The following is a 7978-nucleotide window of genomic DNA, read 5'->3' on the forward strand; positions in this document are numbered from 1 at the left end:
ACAGCCAAAGAAAACTGTAATAACATATAGCAGTTTAACTGAAAGAACACATTTAGCCTTCCTAAAGGTAATTAACGAGATCTCAACAATTAAACAACATTGATCCAAATCAAAAGAGCACAAAAGAGGCATGCTTTCATGCATACAACAAGAAAACAGAACTTAACATTTCTGCCAGTCTATTCGACTTACTGATTCCTAGAACAATCAGACTGCTACGAGGAGTGTCACATATAATCCTTACTGCATCAATATGAAATTGGCATTGTCGGTACCCTGTAGCAGGGATACCCACTTTTATTGCGGCAAGGCAGGACCCGCGTAGATATCCGTAAGTGCGCACAAAGGACGGAGTAGCCAGGCCCCACGGGTCAGGCTCTTTCCTCACCAGGCCAACGGCCCCGGACCCGTTCCCCGCCTGGGGTTGGGTCCGGAGACGCCACGTGTCTCTAAGAAAGAGAAGCTCCGAGGTGACAGCCGTGGCCTCGGACCCACCTAGGGGTCCGGGGCCTCCTGCGTCCATCCGGACCCCCCTTTCCGCGTAGGGGTCCGGAGCCTCCACATGTCCCGGAGGCACGGGCGCGGGCTCGTGCGCGAGTCCTCCGCTAGGAGACTCGCCCACCCACTGCATTTAATGCAGATGCTGCAGACGGGCTCTGCGCGGGTGCGGCACAGGCGGCTGCACTGTGTACCTTGGTAATACGCGGTGCACAGTGAGGCCTGACAAAAGCTGCTCCGTGTGCCGCGGCGACAGAGCACGCCTCAACCATCTGCATTAAATGCAGTGGGTGGGCGAGTCTCCTAGCGGAGGACTCGCGCACGAGCCCGCGCCCGTGCCTCCGGGACATGTGGAGGATCCGGACCCCTACGCGGAAGGGGGGGGGGGTCCTGATGGACGCAGGAGGCCCCGGACCCCTAGGGGTGTCCGAGGCCACGGCTGTCACCTCGGAGCTTCCCTTTCTTAGAGACACGTGGCGTCTCCGGACCCAACCCCAGGTGGGGAACGGGTCCGGGGTCATTGGCCTGGTGAGGAAAGAGTCTGACCCGTGGGGCCTGGCTACTCCGTCCTTTGTGCGCAGCTACGGATATCTACGCAGGTCCTGCCTTGCCGCAGTAAGAGTGGGTATCACTACTACAGGGTACCGACAGGCATTGCAGTAACAAAAACATAGCTGCAGTGAGTGCGACAGTTTCAGTGCTCATCTGCTAGTGCCTCCAAGAACAAGGGAAGTAGGGAACACAAGGAAGATACGGCTCCGAGCAGTCATGTCCAAGATAGCGGATGACACGAACTTCCTTGCGGTCCATTTCATATGCCATCAGTGTCTTGTCCCACCCATAAACAAAGTAAATCAAATTGCATTCAGGGTGAACTGTAATCACTATGTAGTCGTCCTCAAATTGAAGGTTCTTCCGCGCCCAAACAGCAGTGGAGTCCTGACGGAATGCTTCAATGTCCATTCATTAGTACCATGGTCTTCAAGGAACCAGATCGACATTTTGAAGAAATCAGCATCATTAACATTGAGAAAACAGAGGCGACGCTGAGCTTGATGGATGCAACCAGAAAAACAACTATCAGTCGGCACAGGAATTGTCCTCCATGTTTTTCCATCCATGTCCACCAATACTACCCCATGAGAGAACGTGAGCATATGCAGGAAGCCGTTAAGAAACACACTTCTCGCTGATGCATGTAGCGCAACCTCATCGCCCCATTCACTTTCCTTGAAGCTCCATGCTGCAGTTTTGGATGAATAGATTTCCACCCCTGTGACGAACTCAAACTCGTCCAGCACATACTCAACCACATGGAAGTGCGAGGAGACTGCCGGATCAAACCCCAAGCGCTGCCATCCGGCAACATCACCCACTCCTGGGTCGCGGGATTGCACACAACGGTCGGAGGACGATTAGCTTGCCTCTTGGATCTGGCGGAGCGCGGCCGGAGACGGAAATGGCGGCGGCGGCCGTGCTGTCGAAGAAGGGAGGAGGACTGGGGGATGAGGGTTTGCGATTGCGTTTTGGTGGGGAACTGGGCGTCTTTTTTATTTTTGTATTTTTCAAAAAAATTTTTTACAGAAATATAATTTTGGTTTTAGGTTTTACAGTTTTATACCTCTACCGTCCGGCAGGAGGGCGGCAGGGGGCCTACCGCCCGGCAGGTGGGCGGTAGGGACCTATATGTAAATAAATTTTTTTTTGCGCAGAGGTCCGTGGAGGGAGCCTGCCGCCCCCCTGCCGGGCGGCAGGCCCCCTGCCGCCCCACCAGTTGGCGGCAGGGGGCCTGCCGCCCGGCAGGGGGGCGGCAGGCTCCCTCCACTAATATAAAACTCCGCCTCTTCCCCCTGCGCCCTCATTTTCTGCCCATGAGATCCAGAGAGGGGAGAGGGAGGGTGAGTGAGGTAATTCCACCGGCGAAGCCCTGCCGGATTTTGGATCCGAACCGCAGGTAACCAATATTTCTCAACTATTATAGACTTGTTTCTAAAATAATCATGAATTAGAATAGATTTAGTTTTTGGATAGTGAAATATAGAATAGTAAACTTAGAATGACAGTACCTTACTGTTATTGCAGCATAAGGCAATGTCTGCCTCCAATTCTGTTGGATTTTCATGGACCGAAGAAAAATCCAGTATATTTCTTGAGATCATGACACATCTTGTAATCAGTAAGAAGTTGGATCCATTAGCGGATGGTACGATAGAGATGGTGTTGTCCAAATTAGTTGAGTTTAAATATTTGACATTGTTTCGAGGTATTACAATGCAAGATTTAAAGGAATACCTGCTAGAACGTAGAAAGATATACATGAGGGTATGTGAACTAGCGAATCATCAACATGTTATTGGATTCTTACAAACTACTTGTAAGATATGGATGCGGCCAGAGGTGTATGAGATGCACATTAAGGTAACTCTTATTCAGTTCTAATCACATCCGTTATTTGTAATCTATATTTACGAAATAGTAAAATTATTGTGTAATTATATGCTAGGATTACCCCGAGGACACGGAGTTGATTAACAAATGGATACCAAATTTCAAAAAATTGGTATGTATCTTCGGTGGAGTTATGCCGCAAACTAGACGAAGGAGGTGGAAAAGATCTTCGGGTCATAGTTCTCGACCTCCGCAAGAACACGTGACCGGAGGTTCGTCAAGTCGTGCTGCACCACCTCGAGCACCTAGTTGTGTTAACTGGGATGACGATATGGATGACTTCATGCCCCCCAAATCATGGCCTCGAACACTTGATGTTCCTCCCCCTGTACATGAAAGTAGAACCATAAAAGAAAGAAAGGGAAAGTCAAGAGGTTCGTCAAGTCAAACTGCACCACCTCCAGCACCAAGTTCTGTTAACTGGGATCACGACTTAGATGACTTCATGCCCCCCAAACCATGGCCTCCAAGAGATGATGTTCCTCTCCCTGTGCGTGACTACCTAGATGATTTCATGAAATAATGTGTAACATATATTGTTCATCGGTCTAGATTGTGAAGCAAATTGTATTGAAATAATTTGGATTCTTCAGTATCATGGATGTGTACTCATTTAGCTATCTTCTATGTGTCACATTATGTGGTGGCTTGTGCTATAGGTGGCGACAAACCATGTGTCCAAGCATTTGGGGCTAACCAATTTGATACAATGAACGAAATATAAATATAACATTAAACAAGATACCACATAAGATATTACATTAAATGTTACGTTCATTACAACCAAATTCTATAGAAATACGCACTGCCAACTAGTTAAACAAGACATTTAGGCATAGTACATACACAATATACTTAATTTCGTACACACAAATAAATGCACAACTAGATGCGGCGAATTCTTGTAGGTGGAGCCGATCCATCCGTCGGATTCCCGGAAGGTCCAGCCTCGGCAGCAGCATTGGGTACTGAAAGCTGTGGGCACTTCTTGTAAGTGTGACCGTCCGCTCCACACAAGTTGCAATGTTTTTTCTTCTTTCCAGCCTCGGCCTCGTCCATTCCGTTCCGGATACGACGTGTCTGCCGTTGGCCTATGCCCCACTTCGTAGCTGCATCAGGGATGAGAATTAGATGGGGATTTTTTTGAGTGAATGGGCCTAGAATACCGATGCCGTATATCTCATGACACCAAGTCTGTGCTGCGGCTTCTTTTGTGAAATATTGAGAAACATATGACGCAGCATCTAACCCAGATACAGAACAAGCCGCGATGACATGGGAGCAAGGTAAGTGATGCACCTTTGGCTTCTGACATCGGCAGAACACCCTCCCGTCAATGGTTATCAAAACTTCTTGAATTACCCTTTGTCTGCGGACACCCTGTCCGGTCCTGTCCCTGCATGATACCTCAAATCTTTGCTCCTTTGTGCCCATCGATATGACTGAGTGAAATCTAGCCTTTTCAATTTTTTTCTCCATGCACTCATTGACCCTTCTGCAAAAATGCACTCCTGGATCATTAAGTAAGGGAGCGGCTGATGCGTATCGCTCCCGAAAATACCTTATGCATCCATACATGATGAACTCAACAATGCCAACAAGAGGAAATCCACGAACACGACGCATTACCATATTGTAACATTCAGCATGGTTGGTCATCTCGATCCCATAACGTCTCCCATCTGTGTCATACAGAAGTGACCACTTCTCTTTAGGCGCACCATCAATCCACTGTGTAAATGGCTTAGCATGTCCAACTAATGAATATGTAGAACGTCTCCTGCTGGATGATGAGGCCTGGCTCTTAAGCAATTCAGCACTCATGTCATCAATTATACCCCACAAAGCATCAAACCTCCTCTGCTGATTCTGAGTGCACAATCGCTTGAACAAATTCATCAGATCCTTATTCTTGAACCGCTCATAAAAGTTAGCAGTCATATGCCTCACACACCACCTATTGACAACATCTGGCCATATAGGAGGTGAAAATTGACTACCTTCTTAGAGTTGCCTTATAGCTGCAAGTAGACCTGCATGCCTATCACTGATAAGGCAAACATTAGGCCTTCCAGCAACAACGTGAATCTTCAGACGTTCAAGAAACTAGTACAATGTCCCTCATCTCAAATACTTTTTGTTTAGCTTCATAAGTGCCAAACCTCATCTCAAATACTTTTTGTTTAGCCTGCCAAGCCTTTGCATAGCTGATCACATACTGGAAATTCTGTTCAATGTCCCTAATTATCAATGCAGGCTCATAATCCATTTTGTCAAGAATCACCCCATACATCTTCTTAGCCACGAAAGTTGATGTGATATTACGATGATGTCCCACAACACCTGTCAATCTACAAGTATGTGGTGTAACAATTGAACATTCCCAGTGTGTCTTGAACTTTCCCTTGTATGCATGCACTCGCCATGCACAGTCTCTATCTGCACACCTCACCTCGTATTGTTTGCTGCTAGACTTTAGTACTCTGAATTCCTTCCTCAGAGATACAGCCCAGAGCTTCACAGCATCCTTCACATCCTTAATGGTACGATACTTTGCCCCTTGTATGACCTCATTCACTCTGTATTCAAACTCCGGACATCTAATATCTTGTACCACTGGATTACCAAAACCCTCTTTACGCCATTCACCTAGCACTGGGAAGCGCTCATCGTCCTCATCGTCCGATGAGTCCCCATATTGCTCTATTATTTGTGCATCCTGGTCTTCTTTCTCCATGTCCTCCACAATTCCAGGTATCCGCTCGCCTTCATCTGCTAAACCTTGTGGTTCTGGTTCTGGAGCTTGCACGTTCTCTTCTTCTTTATCCTCTTCCATCTCTTCATTGCAGTCAGATGTTGTGTGTGTTGACCCTTCACCTAAATCACCGGTCTTCTGGTGAATCTGAATTACCATTGCGAGAGGCCACCCACTTTCAAGAGCTGCGTGCATGTAATGTTGCCATTCTTCCGTACTACTTATATGCGTCAACTCCCAGAAATCCCCATTAGCTTCCCAGGAAGTCAGGGTATGAACCGTAAACAAATGGGTCTTTGAATTCACATTGAACATCTTGTGAAGACATTTCCGTATGGACTCAAAACTCCTCTCTAGGGGTTTGTCTAGACTGCACTGTCTTCTTTCCAATGCTGATAGATTTACTCCATAGGAATCATGAGTAATTCTATAGAAGTCACCGTAATGAACTTGAAATGCCACTTTGCTCGACATATCTGGCCATGCAAAGACTTAATTTTAATTAATCTAATATCTACAAATATACTATGCCTTCAATTATAACCACTAATCCGAACCCTAAGTGCTTACAATCATAAAAAATACTAATCATAAAATTAAATATAAAAAATATCTGGAATGACAAAGTTGAGAAATATTGGTTACCTGCGGTTCGGATCCAAAATCCGGCAGGGCTTCACCGGTGGAATTACCTCACTCACCCTCCCTCTCCCCTCTCTGGATCTCGTGGGCAGAAAATGAGGGCGCAGGGGGAAGAGGCGGAGTTTTATATTAGTGGAGGGAGCCTGCCGCCCCCCTGCCGGGCGGCAGGCCCCCTGCCGCCAACTGGTGGGGCGGCAGGGGGCCTGCCGCCCGGCAGGGGGGCGGCAGGCTCCCTCCACGGACCTCTGCGCAAATTTTTTTTATTTACATATAGGTCCCTACCGCCCACCTGCCGGGCGGTAGGGGTATAAAACTGTAAAACCTAAAACCAAAAATGTATTTCTGTAATTTTTTTTTTGAAAAATGCAAAAATAAAAAAGACGCGGGGAACTGGACATGGGCCACTGGGCCTTGAGGTTAGATGGCATGGGCTGTGAAAGAGAGGAATGGGCCGAAGGCCGTAGCGGTCAAAGCGACACTTTTCCATTTTCTTTCACTGGCTACTCGCTCCAGCAACGAAAGACTACACTGCTTTGCTACCTGCTCACTCGCGTAAATTGCAGGAATGGAAGACATTTCCGCAGCTCTGTCGGAATTTCACATCTATGTAAGATGGGTGACCCAAATTAACTGAACAGATACCAATTTTCGGCATTCAGACATTGCAAACAGAGTGATTCAATTGGCAGAGTAAAAGTACATGTTGATTCATTAATCATTAGTATACATATGGAGAGAAAATTCACCTGAGTAAAAGAACATGTTGATTCTAGGGCAATGTATATGTATTTGCTCCTATACCAAGTGTCAAGAAAGCTGAACATTCAATGGACTGATTCAAGTTCAAACTATTAGACTGTGGTTCTCCAACATAAAAGATGCATGAAGCAAGACTCATAGACAAACTACCTGCAAACTTATCAGTCTAATAAAGTGATTCAGCTATATTTGAGACAGACCTTAAGATCATCCACGAACAAAACCAAAAGAAAACAAGGAATACAACTAGTTTAACTGAAAGAATAAGGCAAACCTTTCATAGAGGCAGTATGGATACTTCAATAATTAGACAACACTGGTCTAGCTAAAAACAACATAAACAGTACAACAAAACTTCAGAGTTCAAAAGGTCTACTCAACTGACTGACTGATTGCTGTTGGGTCCTTCGCTCAGAATTCCCCCAACAGGCGAATAGGACGCAAAGACTCTGTGACCTTCGGATGAAAACAAAATGTGTGTTCACCGATGATCGAAAAGTTGTTACAATGAAGGAATGCGGGGGTATTTATACCTCCTGACCATCGATTACAATTACATCTTTGTCCATCCTTATTCACCTTACATCATCACTATCGAAGATCTCTTCTAGTCTTTCCCCGACGGACACGAGTACAATTACTCCTTTGCCCGTCATCATACGCCTCATGTCATCGCTTTCGAAGGTCCCATTTGGTATTTCTGCCTTCCTCCAAGCTTGAGTAACGTTTACTGCACGCAAGCCGGCCTGGCCCACAACCCTCGGATCTTTAGTCCCTTGTCCATGCATTCTTTCGCGATGTCGAAGGTTGCTCAAACCTTCGGAGCGCGTCATCCCTTGGTCTGCTTGCCCTCGATCCCCGATCGAAGGTCCCTTT

At 46.6% G+C, this 7978-nt stretch overlaps 1 pseudogene; it reads right to left on the minus strand.

Moving 5' to 3' along the window:
• Positions 1–1206: 1206 nt before the first annotated feature.
• Positions 1207–7770, minus strand: LOC120670335 (annotated as a pseudogene).
• Positions 7771–7978: the final 208 nt, after the last annotated feature.

The sequence above is a fragment of the Panicum virgatum genome, chromosome 4N (genome assembly GCF_016808335.1).
Source record: "Panicum virgatum strain AP13 chromosome 4N, P.virgatum_v5, whole genome shotgun sequence".
NCBI classification, from domain to species: domain Eukaryota; kingdom Viridiplantae; phylum Streptophyta; class Magnoliopsida; order Poales; family Poaceae; genus Panicum; species Panicum virgatum.